The sequence below is a fragment of the Symphalangus syndactylus genome, chromosome 14 (assembly GCF_028878055.3).
Source record: "Symphalangus syndactylus isolate Jambi chromosome 14, NHGRI_mSymSyn1-v2.1_pri, whole genome shotgun sequence".
Lineage (NCBI taxonomy): Eukaryota > Metazoa > Chordata > Mammalia > Primates > Hylobatidae > Symphalangus > Symphalangus syndactylus.
In genome coordinates, this window is record NC_072436.2 from 60,571,967 (window position 1) to 60,588,714 (window position 16,748).

The following is a 16,748-nucleotide window of genomic DNA, read 5'->3' on the forward strand; positions in this document are numbered from 1 at the left end:
ACTCTACTCTATTTTATTCTACTCCACTCCATTCTACTCCACTCCTTTCCACTCAACTACATTCCACTCTACTCTACTTCACTCCACTCCACTCCAATCCGCTCCACTCAATTCCTCTCCACTCCATTCCACTCCACTGCACTCCCCTCCACTCCACTTTGTTCTATTCCATCCCCTTCTGTTACACTCCATTGCAATCCACGCAACTCCACTCCACTCCACTAAACTCCTCTCCACTCCACTCCACTCCACCCCAGTCCACTCCATTCCACTCCACCCATCACCTCTCCATTCCACTGCACTCCACTAGTCTCCACTCCATTCCAGTCCATTCTATTCCAGTCCATTCCACTAAATTCCACTCCACCCCACTCCATTCCACTCCACTCCATTCCACTTCTCTCCACTCCACACCACTCCACTCCACTCCACTCCACTCCATTCCATCCTATTCCATTCCACTCCATTCCACTCCAATCCACTCCATTCCATTACATTACATTCCACTCAACTCCACTCAATTCCACACAACTCCACTCCACTCCCCTCCCTTCCACTCCACTCCATTCGAATCCACCCCACTCCACACAACTCCATTGCATTCCCTCCCATTCCATTCCATTCGAATCCACTCCATTCCACTATACTCTTTTCCACTGCACTGCACTCCACTCCATTCCATTCCATCCCATTCTATTCGACTCCATTCCACTCCACTCCACTCCACTGCACTCCAAACACCTCCACTCCACTCCATTCCATTCTACTGCATCCCATTCCATTCCACTCCACTCCACTCCGTTCCAATCCATTCCTCTTCATTCCATTCCTTTCTTCCCAGAGGATCTCACCCTGTCACCGAGGCTATAGTGCCATGGCACAATCTCAGCTCACATTTCACTTCAACATTCCATACCATTCCATTCTCTTTCATTTCTCTCCACTGCCCTCCACTCCACTCCACACCATTCTGTTCCATTGCATTCCATTCCACTCCCTGCCATTCCACTCCTGTTCACTCCACTTTAATCCTTTCCATTCCACTCCTCTCCACTGCACTGCATACAATTCCACTCCACTCCACTCCTTTCCCTTCCACTCCATTCCACTCCACTCCACTTCACTATACACCCCTCCATTCCATTCCTTCCCATTCCGTTCAACTCCAATCCACTCCAGCCCACTCCATTACATACCACTCCACTCCACTACTTTCAGTTCCATCCTATTCCATTCCACTCCTTTCCATTCCATTCCACTCCATTCCGTTCCATTCCATTCCACTCCACTCCACTCCTTTCCACTACATTCACTTCCACCCCACTCCATTCCACAGCAGTCCAAAACATTCCCTCCCATTCCATTCCACTCCAATCCACTCCACTCTCCTCCACTCCCCTGCATTGCAATCCAATCCACTCCATTCCATTCCATCCCTCTCCATTCGACTCCATTCCACTCCACTCAACTCCACTCCACTTAATTCCACCCCACTCCACTCCATTCTATTGCATTGCATCCCATTCCATTCCACTACACTTCACTCCACTCTATTCCAATCCATTCCTCTCCATTCCTTTCCATTCCATTCCTTTCTTTCCACAGGATATCACACTGTAACCCAGGCTGGAGTGTCCTGGCACAATCTCACTCACATTTCATTTCACCATTCCATTCCATGTCATTCCATTGCACTCCTCTCCACTGCACTCCACTCCACTCCACACCTCTGCGTTGCATTCAATTCCATTCTACTCAATTCCATTCCACTGCATTCCACTCCACTACACTCCATTCCATCCCATTACAGTCTACTCTGGTCCAATACACTCCACTCCAATCCACTACACTCAACTCCATTCCACTCCATTCCATTCCAACCCATTCAAATCCACTCCATTCCACTCCACTCCAACCCACTCTACTCCACTACACTCAATTTCATTCCATTCCTTTCCACTCCACTCATCTCCACTCCACTCCATTTTATTTCTCTCCATTCCACTCAACTCCGTTCCACTCCACTCCACTCCAGTGCACTCCAGTCCATTACATTCCACTCAAACACACCCCACTCCACTCTGTTCCACTCCCTTCCCTTCCATTCCAGTCCATTCCACTCAACTCGACTCCACTCCTCTCCACTACACTTAAGTCCATTCCATTCCATCCCATTCCATTCTACTCCATTCCACTCCAGTCCATGCCACTCCACTCCATTCTCCTCCATTCCGTTCCATTCCTTTCCTTTCCATTCCTTTATTTCAACAGGATCTCACTCTATCACCCATGCTGTTTTGCAGTCGCACACTCTCAGCTCACATTTTATTACACCATTTAAATTCCATTCCATTCAGTTACAATCCATTCCATTCCATTCCATTCAACTCGACTCCAATCCACTCCACTACACTCCATTTCACTCCACTCTATTTTATTCTACTCCACTCCACTCTACTCCACTCCATTCCACTCCACTACATTCAACTCTACTCTTCTAAACTCCACTCTACTCCGTTCCATTCCATTCCATTCCATTCCATTCCATTCCAGTCCATTCCACTCCCCTCATCTCCATTCAACTCCACTCCATTCCTCTCCATTCCACTCCACTCCACTCCCTCCTATTCCATTACAATCCATTCCACTCCACTCCACTCCTCTCTATTCGCCTCCATTCCATTCCGTTCCATTCCATTCGTTCTAGTCTGCTCCTCTCCATTCCACTGCACTCCAGGCAACACCACTCCACTCCTTTCCACTCCACTCCATTCCATTCCACTCCACTGCAATATACAACACTCTATTCCATTCCAAACTTTTCCATTCCACTCCAATCCACTCCACTACACTCCTCTCCACTGAACTCCACTTCATTCCACTGCACTCCATTCCATTCCATTCCATCACATACGAATCGAGTCCCTTCCACTCCACTACACTCCACTTCACTGTACTCCACTCCATTACATTCCATTACCTTCCATTCCATTCCAATCCATTCCATTCCATTCCATTCTTTTCTTTTGACAGGATCTCACTCTGTCTTCCTAGCTGGAGTGCACTGGCACAATCTCAGCTCCCATTTCATTTCACCATTCCTTTAAATTCCATTGCTATCCACTCCACTCCATTCCACTCCACTCTACTCAATTCCACTTCACTCCATTACACTCCACACCATTCCATTCCATTTCACTCCACTCCATTCCATGCCAGTCCATCCCATTCCATTCCACTCATTCCACCACGCTGCACTCCACTCCACTCCATCCCACTCTGCTCCATTCCACTCCACTCCACTCTTCTCCACTCCACTCCACTCTATTCCATCCCATTCCCTTCCACTCCATTCCACTCCACTCCATTCCATTCCATTCCGCTCCTCTCCACTCAAGTCAAATCAATCACATTCCATCCCATTCGTTTCCACTCCACTCAACTCCACTCCAGCCCACTACACTAACCTCTGTTACTTTCCTTTCCATTCCATTCCATTACACTCCATTACACTCCACTGCACTCCACTCCACTGCACTACACTCTAGTGCCCTCCACTCGACTCCATTCCATTCTTATCCTTTCCACTCCATTCCATTCCACTCCACTCCAGGCCACTCCAGTCCATTCCACTCCATTCCACTGCACTCAATTCCACTCCAGTTGACTCCACTCCATTCTACTACATTCCACTCCTCTCCTCACCATTCCATTCCTCTCCACTCCTTTCCATTCCAGTCTACTACATTCCACTCTTCTCCTCTCCAGTCCACTCCAACCCTTCCAGTCCATTCCCTTCCATTCCATTCCCCTCCATTCCACTCCACTCCACTCCATTCCATTCCATGCCTTTCTTTCGACAGGATCAAACTCTCTCACCCAGGCTGTAGTGCTGTGGCAGAATCTCAACTCACATTTCATTTCACAATTCCTTTCCATTAAATTCCATTGCATAACATTCCAGTGCATTCCATTCAACTCCACTGCACTCCACTCCACTCGACTCCACTCCATTGCATTCCACTCAACTCCATTCCATTCCACTCCATTCCACTGTACTTCACTCCACTCCATCCCACTCCACTCTACGTCACTTCACACCACTCCATTCCACTCCACTCCATTCCAGGCCACTCCACTGCATTCCACTCCACTCCATTCCACTTCTCTACTCCCCACTCCATTCCACTCCACTCCATTCAACTCCAGTCCATTCCACTCCACTCCAATCTGTTCCATTCCATTCCATTCCATTACAATCAATTCCACTCCACTCCACTCCAGTCCATACCACTCAATTCCACTCCAATCCCTTCCTCTCTACTCCAATCCACTCCACTCCTCTCCACTCCACTCCATTCCACTCCACTCCATTCCACACCACTACACTCCACTCAACTCCCATCATTTACATCCTATTCCGTTACACTCCATTCAACTCCACTACACTCAAATCCACTCCACTCTATTCCATTCCATTCCATTCCATTCCATTCCATTCCATTCCACCCCACCACACTCCACTCCTTTCCACTACACTACACTCCAACCAGTCGATTCCATTCCATCAATTTCCTTTCCCCTCCATTCCACTGCACTCGACCCAACACCACTCCACTCCACTCCATTCCATTCCATTCCATTTCCATTTCATTCCAGTCAATTCCACTCCACTACACTCCAATACTTTCGATTCCACCCCATTCCACTCAACTCCAATGCATACCACTCCACTCCAATCCATTCCAATCCATGCCATTCCATTCGACTCCATTCCACTCCACTCTACTCGACTCCACTTATTCCCATTGCATCCCATTCCATTCTTCTCCATTCCTCTACACTCCATTACACTCGACTCCACCTTACTCCACTCCACTTCTTTCCACTCCATTCCATTCTCTTCCACCCCACTCCAGTCCTCTCCACTCCATTCCATTCCACTTCATATCACTCAACTCCTCTCCACCCCACTCCACTCAATTACATTGCACTCCATTCGACTGCACTTCACTCCACTCCACTCCATTCCGTTCCAGTCCATTCCGTTCCATCCTATTCCATTCCACTGCATTCCACTCCAATCCACTTCACTCCATTCCACTCCAATCCACTCCACTCCACCCATCCCTTTCCACTCAATTCCACTCCACTCCCCTACATTCCATTCTATTCCATTTCAGTCCACTCCCCTAAACTCCACCCTGCTCCATTAAATCTCATTCCATTCCACTCCTCTCCACTCGACTCCACTTGACTGCATTCCATTCTGTCATATTCCATCCCACTCCATTCCATTCCAATTCACTCCACTCTCTGCTTCACTCCACTCTCCTCAACTCCGTTCCATTCCATTCATTCCATTCCACGCCATTCCACTCCATTCTCTTCCATTCCTTTCTTTCGACAGTATCTTACTCTCTCACCCAAGCTGGAGTGCAGTGGCACAAACTTAGCTCACAATTAATTTCAACTTTCCCTTCCATTCAATTCCATTCAGTTCCATTCCATTCCATTACTTCAGTTTCATTCCACTCCAATCCACTGCACTCCACTCCAGTCCATTCCATTCCATTCCTTCCCATTTGACTCCACTCCATTGACAACACTCAACTCCTCTACACTCCACTCCATTCCATTCCATTCCATTCCATTCCATTCCATTCCATTCCTTCCCATTTGACTCCACTCCATTGACAACACTCAACTCCTCTACACTCCACTCCATTCCATTCCATTCCATTCCTTTCCTTCAATAGGATCTCACTCTGTCACCCAGGTTGGAGTGCAGTGGCACAATTGGAGCTCCCATTTCCCTTCACCATTCCGTTACATTCCATCCCTTTGCATTCTATTCCATTCCACTGCCCTCCACTGAACTCCAATCAGCTCCAATCCACTCCATTCCACCCCTCCTCAACTCCACTCCATTACATCCCATTCCATTCTACTCTATTTCTCCTCTCTCCATTCCAGTCCACTCCAACCTACTCTACTCCACTCCACTCCAGTCCCCAACACTCCAGTCCACACCATTCCATTCCACTCCATCAGACTGCACTTCACTCCACTCCACTCCATTCTGTTCCACTCCATTCCATTCCACTAAATTCCACTCCACTCCTCACCACTCTACTCCACTCCATTCCATTCCATCCCACTCCATTCCACCCTATTCCACTCCACTCCACTCCATTCCATTCCATCCCATTCCATTTCACTCCATTCCACTCCACTCCATTCTAATCTAGTCCCCTCCACTCCAATCCACTCCACTCCACTCGACTACTCTCCACTCCACTACAATCCATTCCAATTATGTCTTTCAACAGGATCTCCCACTGTCACCCAGTCTGGAGTGCAGTGGCATTATCTCAGTTCACATTTCGTTTCACCATTCCATTCCATTCCATTCCATTCCATTCCATTCCATTCCATTCCACTCCATTCGACTGCACTTCACTGCATTCCATTCTTCCCTATTCTGTTCCAATGCATTCCATTGCACCCCATTCCACTCCACTCCATTCCGCTCCACTCCACTCCACTCCTATCCATTCCACTCCACTCCATTCTGCTCCACTCCACTCCACTAGACTCCACCCTATTCCACTCCACTCCATTTCACTCTACTCTTGTCCACTCCACTCCATTGCATTCCATTTCAATCCGTTGCACTCCATTCCACTCCCCTCCACTCTACTCCACTCTGATCCACTCCACTCCTCTCCACTCCACAGCATTCCATTCCATTTAACTCCTTTCCAGTCCACTCCACCCCTTTCCACTCCACTCCAATCCACTCCACTCCTTTCCTCTCCACTCCAATCCATTCCATTCCATTCCCCTCCATTCCATTCAAATCCACTCCACTCCAGTCCATTCCACTCCATCCTACTCCATTACACTCCATTCCAGCCCACTCCACTACACTCGACTCCACACCATTCCATTCCATTCCACTCCACTACACTCCACTCCACCCAACTCCACTCCACTCGTTCCATTCCATTCCACTCACATACACTTCACTCCATTGCACACCACTCCATTCCATTCCATCCCATTCCATTCCACCCCAATCCACTCCACTGCATTCCACTGCACTCCACTGCACTACACTCCATTAAATTCGGTCCCATTCCATTCCACACCATTCCACTCCACTCCACTCCATGCCACTTCACTAAACTCCACTCCACTGCATTCCATTCCATTCCACTACAGTCATTTACTTTAATATCTTTTGACAGGATCTCACTCTGTCACCGTGGCTGGAGGGGAGTGGCACAATGTCAGTTCACATTTCATTTCACAATTCCATTCCATTCCATTCCGATCTAATGCAATCCATTCCACTCCACGCCACTCATCTCCACTATATTCGACTCCACTCCACTCCACTCCATTCCATTCCACTCCATTCCATTCCACTCCATTCCTCTCCACTCCACTCCACTCCATTTCCTTCCATTCCATCCCATACCATTCCACTCCATTCCACTCCACTCCACCCCACTCTATTCCACCCCAGTCCACTCCTCTTCACTCTGCTACACTGCAATCCATTCCATTCCATCCCATTTCATTTCACTCCATTCCTTTCCATTCTCTTACACTCCACTCCACTGCAGTCCACTCAATCCCATTCCAACCAATTCATTTCCACTATATTCCTCTCCACTCCCTTCCACTCCACTCCACTCCACTTTATTCCATTCCATTCCATTTCTTTACACTCCATTTCACTCCACTACACTCCACTCCACTATACTAGACAACACTACACTCTACTCCTCTCCACTCCACTCCATTCCATTCCGTTCCTTTCTTTCGGCAGGATCTCACTCTGTCACCCAGGCTGCAGTGCAGTCGCACAATCTCAGCTCACATTTCATTTCACCTTTCCATTCGATTCCATTCCTTTCCGTTCCATGCAACTCCACTCCATTCCACTACACTCCACACAGCGAAATTCAAGTCCATTCCATTCCACTAAACTCCACTCCATTCCATTCCATCCCATTCCGTTTCACTCCACTCCTGTCCACTCCTCTCCACTCCACTCAACTCCACAACACTCCACTCCATTCCACTCCACTCCACTTCACTCGAAACCACTGCATTCAACTCTACTCCATTCCAGGAAACTCCATTCCATTCCGCTGCACTCCATTCCACTCCACTGCACTCCATTCCACTCCACTCCACTCCACTTATTCCACTCCACTCTAGTCTTCTGAACTCCACTCCACTCCACTCCGTTTCATTCCATTCCAATCTATTACACCGCATTCCAATCCACTCCACTCCACTACAATCCAATCCACTTCACTCCACTCCACTGTATTCCACTCAACTCCACTCCACTCCACAGCACTCCATTCCATTCTAATCCATTCCTCTCCACTCGAATCCTCTCCACTCCTCTCCATTCCACTCCATTCCATTCCATTCCATTCCATTCCATTCCATTCCATTCCAATACATTCCACTCCAATCCACTCCAATCCTCTCCACTCCACTCCACTCCATTCCATTCCATTCCATTACACTACATTCCACTCCACTCCTTTCCACCACACTGAACTCCACTCCATTCCAATCTGTTCCATTCCATTCCACTACACTCCACTCAAATCCATTCAATTCCATCCTATTCCATCACACTCCATTCTACTCCACTCGACTCCACTCCACTCCACTTTACTCCATTCCATTCCATGCCTTTCCATTATCTTCCATTCCATTCCACTCCACTCCACTCCACGCAACTCCACTCCACTCCACTCCTTTCCACTCCACTCCATTCCACTCCTCAACACTCCATTCCATTCCATCCCATTCCATTACTCTCCATTCCACTCCAATCGACCCCAATCCATGCCACTCCACTCCATTCCATTCTATTCCATTCCATTTCCATTTCTTTCCAATCCATTCCACTCGACTCCCCTCCATTCCACTTCATTCCTTTCCATTCCACTAAATTTGACTGCTTTTCACTCCACTCCACTCCATTCCATTCCACTCCATTCCGTTCCATACCATTCCATTCCAGTCTATTGCTCTCCACTCGACTCTACTCCACTCCTTTCCACTCCACTCTACTCCATTCCATTCCATCCCTTCCTATTCCACTCCATTACACTCCTATCCACTCCACTCCACTCCACTCTACTAAACTCCAGTCCATTCCAAACCATTCCATTCCTTTCTTTCAAAATGTTCTCACTCTGTCACACAGCCTGGAGTGCAGTGGCACAATCTCAGCTCACATTTCATTTCAACATTCCATTCCATTCAACTCCAGTCCACTCCACTCCACTCAACTGCATTCTAATGAACTCCATTCCACGCCACTTCTCTCGAATCCATTCCATTCCACTGCATTCCACTCCATTTCACTCCACTCCATTCCACTCCATTCCATTCCACCCCACTCCACTCCGCTCCACTCCATTCAATTCCAGTCCATTCCATTACACTTCATTCCACTCCATTCCACTCCACTACACTCCACTGTACTCCATTGCACTCCACTCTAATCCACACGTCTTCATTCTACTCCACTCCATTCCACGCCACTTCACTCAAATCCTCTCCACTGCACTCCATTCCATTCCATTTCATTCCATTCCATTCCATTCCATTCCATTCCACTCCATTCCTCCACACTACATCCAGTCCATTCCACTCCATTCTACTGTGTTCCATTCCACTCCACTCCAGGAGACTCCCCTCCACTGCACTCCATTCAATTCCATCTTATTCCATTCCACTCCATTCCGCTGCACTCCACCCCAATCCACGCCACTCCACTCCACTCCATTCTATTCCATTCCCTTTCCATTCCATTCCAATCCATTCCATTCCACTCCACTCCACTCCACTCCACTCCATTCCACTTCTCTTCAATCCATACCATGCCACTCCATTCCATTCCATTCCATCCCATTTCATTCAACTCCATTCCACTCCACTCCGCTCGACTGCACTCATTCCCATTCCATCCCATTCCATTCTACTCCATTCCTCTACACTCTATTCCACTCCACTCCACCTTACTCCACTCCACTCCATTCCATTCTATTCCACTCCACTCCATTCCATTCCATTCCATTCCTTTCCAATCCACTCCATTCCATTCCACCTTATTTCACTCCAGTCCACTCCACTCCACTCTCCTCCATTCCACTCCACTCCATTCTATTCCACTAAATTTGACTGCACTTCACTCTACTCCACTCCATTCTGTTCCATTACATTTCTTTCCATACCTTTCCATTCCACTCTATTTCTCTCCACTCCACTCTACTCCATTCATTTCCACTGCACTCTATGCCATTCCATTCCATCCCTTTCCAATCCACTCCATTCCACTCCAATCCACTCAACTCCGCTCCACTCCTATCCACTCCACTCCACTAAATTCGACTAAACTCCAGTTCACTCCAAACCATTCCATTCCTTTCTTTCAACACGTTCTCACTCTGTCACACAGCCTAGAGTGCGGTGGCACAATCTCAGCTCACATTTTATTACACAATTCCATTCCATACCATTCCATTCCATTCAATTCCATTCCACTCCAGTTCACTCCACTCCATTCCACTCAACTCCATTCCACTCCACTCCACTCGAATCCATTCCACTCCACTCCATTCCACTCCATTCCACTCCACTCCACTCTACTCTGTTCATCTTCACTCCATTCCACTCCACTGCTATCCACTCCACTCCATTCCATTACATTCCATTCCTTTGCACTCCTTTCCACTCCACTCCACTCCATTCTTATCCACTCCACTCCAATCCACTCCATTCCATTCCCTTCCATTCCATTCCATTCCATTCCATTCCAGTCTATTGCTCTCCACTCGACTCCACTCCTTTCCACTCCACTCTACTCCATTCCATTCCATCCCTTTCTATTCCACTCCATTACACTCCTATCCACTCCACTCCACTACACTCTACTAAACTCCAGTCCATTCCAAACCATTCCATTCCACACCACTCTACTCCATTACATTCCATCCTATTCCATTGCACTCCGTTCCAGTCCACTCCACTACACTCCATTCCATTCCATGGCATTAAATTCCATTCCATTCCACCACACTGAACTCCACTGCACTCCTCTGCATTCCACTCCGCTCCATTTCACTCCACTCCACTACACTCCACTCAACTCCATTCAATTACATCCTAATCCATCACACTCCATTCTATTCCACTCCACTCGAGTCCACTCCCCTCCACTCCACTCTACTCCATTCCATTCCATTCCATTCCACTCCATTCCATCCCATTCTGTTCCATTCGATTCCACTCCACTCCTCTCCACTCCAAGCAACTCCACTTCACTCCACTCTTTCCCACTCCACTCCACTCTACTCCACACCACTCCATTCAATTCAATTTCCATTCCACTCCAATATATTCCACTCCACCCCACTCTACTCCAAATCCTTTCCATTCCACTTTATTCCACTCCAGTCCAATCCATGCCACTCCATTCCAATCCAGTCCATTCCATCCCATTCCATTCAACTCCACTCCACTCCAATCTGTGGCACTCCACTGCATTCCACTCCCCTGCACTCCATTCCACTCCCTTCCATTCTTTTGCACTCCACTGCACCGTACTCCATTCCACCCCACCCTATTCCACTCCACTCCACTCCATTCCACTACACTCCACTCCAATCCACTCCATTCCATTCCAATCCATTCCATTACACTCAATTCCACTCCACTCCAGTCCACACCTCTCCATTCCACTCCACTCCATTCCATGCCACTCCACTCATATCCTCTCCACTCCACTGCATTCCTTCCATTGTATTCAATTCTACTCCATTCCTCCACACTGCATCCAGTCCATTCCACTCCATTCTACTCTGCTCCATTCCACTCCACTCCTGGACACTCCATTCCATTCAATTACATCCTACTCCTTTCCACTCCATTCCACTCCACTCCACTCCTCCCTTACCCATTCCACTCCACTCCATTCTATTCCATTCCATTACTTTTCATTTAACTCCACTCCACTCCACTCCACGCAACTACAATCCACTGTACTGTACACGTTTCCACTACACTCAACTCCATTCCTCACCACTCTATTCCATTCCATCGCATTCCATTCCATTGCAACCCACTCCACTCCACTTCCCTGCACTCCATTCCATGCCACTGCATCCCATTCCATCCCATTCCATTCTATTGCACTCCAGTCCATTCCATTCCATTCCGCTTCAGTCCATTCCAATAATTTCTTTCGACAGGATCTCATTCTGTCACACAGCCTGGATTGCAGTGGCACAATCTCTGCTCACGTTTTATTTCACCATTGCATTTCATTCCATTCCATTCCATAAAATTTCACTCCATTCCACTCCACGCCACTCCACTCCACACCACTCCATTCCACTCCAGTTCATTCCACTCCACTGCATTCCATACATTCCATTACATTCCACTACGTTGTACTCCAATCCACTCCACTGCACTCTACTCCACTCCACTCCATTCCACTCCATTCCATTCCATTCCATTCCATTCCATTCCATTCCATTCCACTCCATTCCATTGCATTCCTTTCTTCAACAGGATCTCACTCTGTCACCCAGGCTGGAATGCAGTGACACAATCTCAGCAAACATTTAATTTCACCATTCCAATCCATTCCATATGATTCCATTCAATTCCATTCCATTCCTTTCCATTCCATTCTATTCCACTCCACTACACTCCACTGCACTATATTCCATTCCTTTCCATTCCCCTCCACTCCACTCCTCTCCACTCCATTCCATACCATTCCATTCCAGTCCATTCCAAGCCACTCCACTCCTCTCCACTGCTCTCCACTCCACTCCACTCCATTCCATTCCATTGGATGCCATTCCATTCCACTCCAATCCAATGCACTCCACTCCACTACACTCCACTACCGTCCACTACACTCCACTTCTTTCCATGCCTTTCTTTCAACAGGATCTCTCTCTGTCACCGAGGCTGTACAGCAGTGGAAGAATCTCCACTCACATTTCATTCCACCATTCCATTCCATTCCATTCCATGCCATTCCGCTGCACTCCCGTCCTCTCCATTCCTCTTCATTCCACTCCATTCCGCTCCACTCCACTCCATTCCACTCCATTCCACTCCACTTCACTCCATTCCACTCCACTCCACTCCCCTCCACTCCATTGCATTGCACTCCATTCCACTCCACTTCTCTTCAATCCACTACACACCATTCCATTCCTTCCCATTACATTACATTCCACCACAGTCCACTCCACTCCACTCCAATCCATTCCACTCTGCTCCATTCAACTCCACTACAATGCAGTCTACTACACACCACTCCATTTCATTCCATTCAATTCCATTCCACTACATTTCACTCCAATCCACTCCACTCCACTCCACTTAATTCCATTCCATCGGATTCCATTCCTTTCCACTACACTCCACTCGACTCCATGCAACTCCACTTCACTTAACTCCTTTTTACTCCTCTTCATCCCACTCCACTCCAATTCACACCACTTCATTCCATTCCATCCCATTCCATTCTAATCTATTCCACTCCACAAAACTCCACTCCCCTCCTCTACACTCCACTCCACTCCATTCCCTTCCTTTCCATTCCACCCCATTCCATTCCTTTCTTTTCTTTCAAGTGGATCTCACTCTGTCACTCAGGCTGCAGTGCTGTGGCACAATCTCAGCTCACATTTCATTTCACCATTTTATTCCATTCCATTGCACTCCACTCCCCTCCATTACATTACATTCCAATACACTCCATTCCACTCCTCTCCACTCCACTCTTCTCCACTCGATTCCTCTCCACTCCATTCTGTTCCATTCCCTCCCATTCCTTTGCTCACCATTCCACTCCAGTCCATTCCACTCCACTCCACTCCATTCCATTCCTATCCACTCCACTTCACTGCACTCCATTCCATTTCACTCCTCTCCAATAAACTCTACTCCATTCCATTCCATTCCATTCCACTCCATTATACTCCACTCCACTCTGCTCCATTCCACTCCACTGCACTCTTCTCCATTCCATTCCATTCCATCCCATACCATTCCACTCCTTTCCATTCTCTTCCACTCGACTCAACTCCACTCCCTTCCATTCCATCCTATTCAATTCCACTCATTTCCACTAACTCCACTCCATTCCATTCCATTCCAATCCAGTCCACTCCACTCCACGTAACTCCACCGCACTCCACTCCTTTTCATTCCACGCTATTCCACTCCACTGCACTCCACTCCACACCACTCCATTAAATTCCATCCCATTCCATTCGGCTGCATTACACTCCACTTCACTCAAATCCACTCCACTCCATTGCATTCCATTCCCTTCCATTTAATTACATTCCACTCCATTCCATTCCCTTCTTTCTTTCAACAGGATCTCACACTGTCACCCACTCTGGATGCAGTGGCAAAATATCATCTCACAGTCCTTTTTACCATTCCATTCCGTTCCTTTCCATTCCACTCCACTCCACGCAATTCCATTCCATTCCACTCCACTCCCCTACCCTCTGCTGCACTCCACTCCACTCCATTCCATTCTATTCCATCCCATTCCATTCCATTCCACTCCAGTCCACTCCATTCCACTCCATTCCAATACATTCCATTCCATTTCAATCCATTCCTCTCCAATTCCCTTCCATTCCATTCCTTTGTTTCGACAGGATCTCACTGTCACCCAGGCTGGAATGCAGTGGCACAATGTCTGCTCACATTTCATATCACCATTCAATTCCATTCCATTCCACTCCATTCCATTCCATTCCACTCCACTGCACTCCACTCCATGCTGCTCCATTCCATTTCCTTCCATTCCTTTCCATTCCATTCCATTCCACTCCACTGCACTCAACTCCACTCCATGCTGCTCCATTCCATTCCGTTCTATTTCATTCCATTCCATTCCATTTCACTCAATTCCACTCCACTCCACTCCCCTCCACTACGCTACACTTAATTCCACTCCACTCCCTTCCACTCCACTCCACTCCGCTCCACTCCACTCCTATCCACTCTACTCCACTCCACTCCATGCCATTCCATTCCAATCCATTACATTCCATTCCGTTTCACTCAATTACACTCCACTCCACTCCCCTCCACTATGCTACACTTAATTCCACTCCACTCCCTTCCACTTCACTCCACTCCGCTCCACTCCACTCCTATCCACTCTACTCCACTCCACTCCATGCCATTCCATTCTACTCCATTACATTCCATTCCACTCCACTCCACTCCACACCACTCCATCCCATTCCAATCCATTCCATGCCATTCCACGCCACTCCACTCCACTCCACTCTACTCCAATCCACTCCACTCCACTGCTCTCCACTCGATTACAATTTAATTACACTCCATTCCACTCCATTCCTTTCTTTCAACAGGATGTGACTATGTCTTCCAGGCTGCAGTGCAGTGGTACAATCTCAGCTCACATTTCGTTTCATTATTGCAGTCCATTCCATTAAACTCCAATCCACTCCACTCCCTTCCACTCCACTCCATTGCATTCCACTCCTCCACTCCTTCCCACTCCACTCCACTCCAGTCAATTACATTGCATCCAATGCCACTCCACTCTATTCCACTCCTCTCCACTCCACTTCACTCTACAATCCATCCCATTCCATTCCACAACATTCCACTAAACTCCACTCCCCTCCACTACAGTCCATTCCATCCTATTCCATTCCAGTCCATTCCACCCCAATCCACTCCACTCCACTGCCGTCCATTCCAATAGACTCCATTCCATTCCATTCAATTCCAAGCCATTTCATTCCATTATTTTTTTGTGACAGGATCTCACTGTGTCACCCTGGCTGGAGTGTATTGGAACAATCTCAGCTCACATTTCATGTCACTGTTCCATTCTCTTCCATTCCACTCCTTTCCAATCCATTCCACTCCACTCCACTCCAATCCATTCCACTCCAATCCATTCCACTCCACTCCATTCAACTCCACTGTACTCCACACCACTCCACCCCAATCCACTCCACTCCACTCCATTCCATTAAATCCCATTCCATTCCACTCCATTCCACTCCACTCCACTCCACTCCACTCCACTCCACACCTGTACATTCCATTCCATTCTATTACATTCCTTTCCACTCCATTACATTCCACTCAACTGCAATGCACACCACTACACTACACTCTATTCTATTCCGTTCCTCTCTATTCCATTCCATTCCTTTCTATCGACAGGATCTCCCTCTCCCACACAGGCTGGAGTGTATTGGCACAATCTCAGCTAACATTTCATTTCACCTTTCCATTCCATTCCATTCCATTCCATTGCACTGCATTCCACTCCACTCCATTCCACTCCACTCCGTTCCACTCCACACCACACCACTCCATTCCACTCCACTCCATTCCATACCATCCCATTCCATTCCACCCCATTCCACTCCAATCCACTCCATTCCACTAAAATCAATTCCATTCCATTCCTTCCCATTCCTCTCCATTCCATTGACAACACTCCACTCCAGTCCATTCCATTCCTCTCCATTCCATTCCATTCCTTTCTATCAACAGCATCTCCTTCTCCCACACAGGGTGGAGTGCATTGGCACAATCTCAGCCAAAATGTCATTTCACCATTCCCTTCCCTTCCATTCCATTCCATTCCATTGCACTCCACCCCA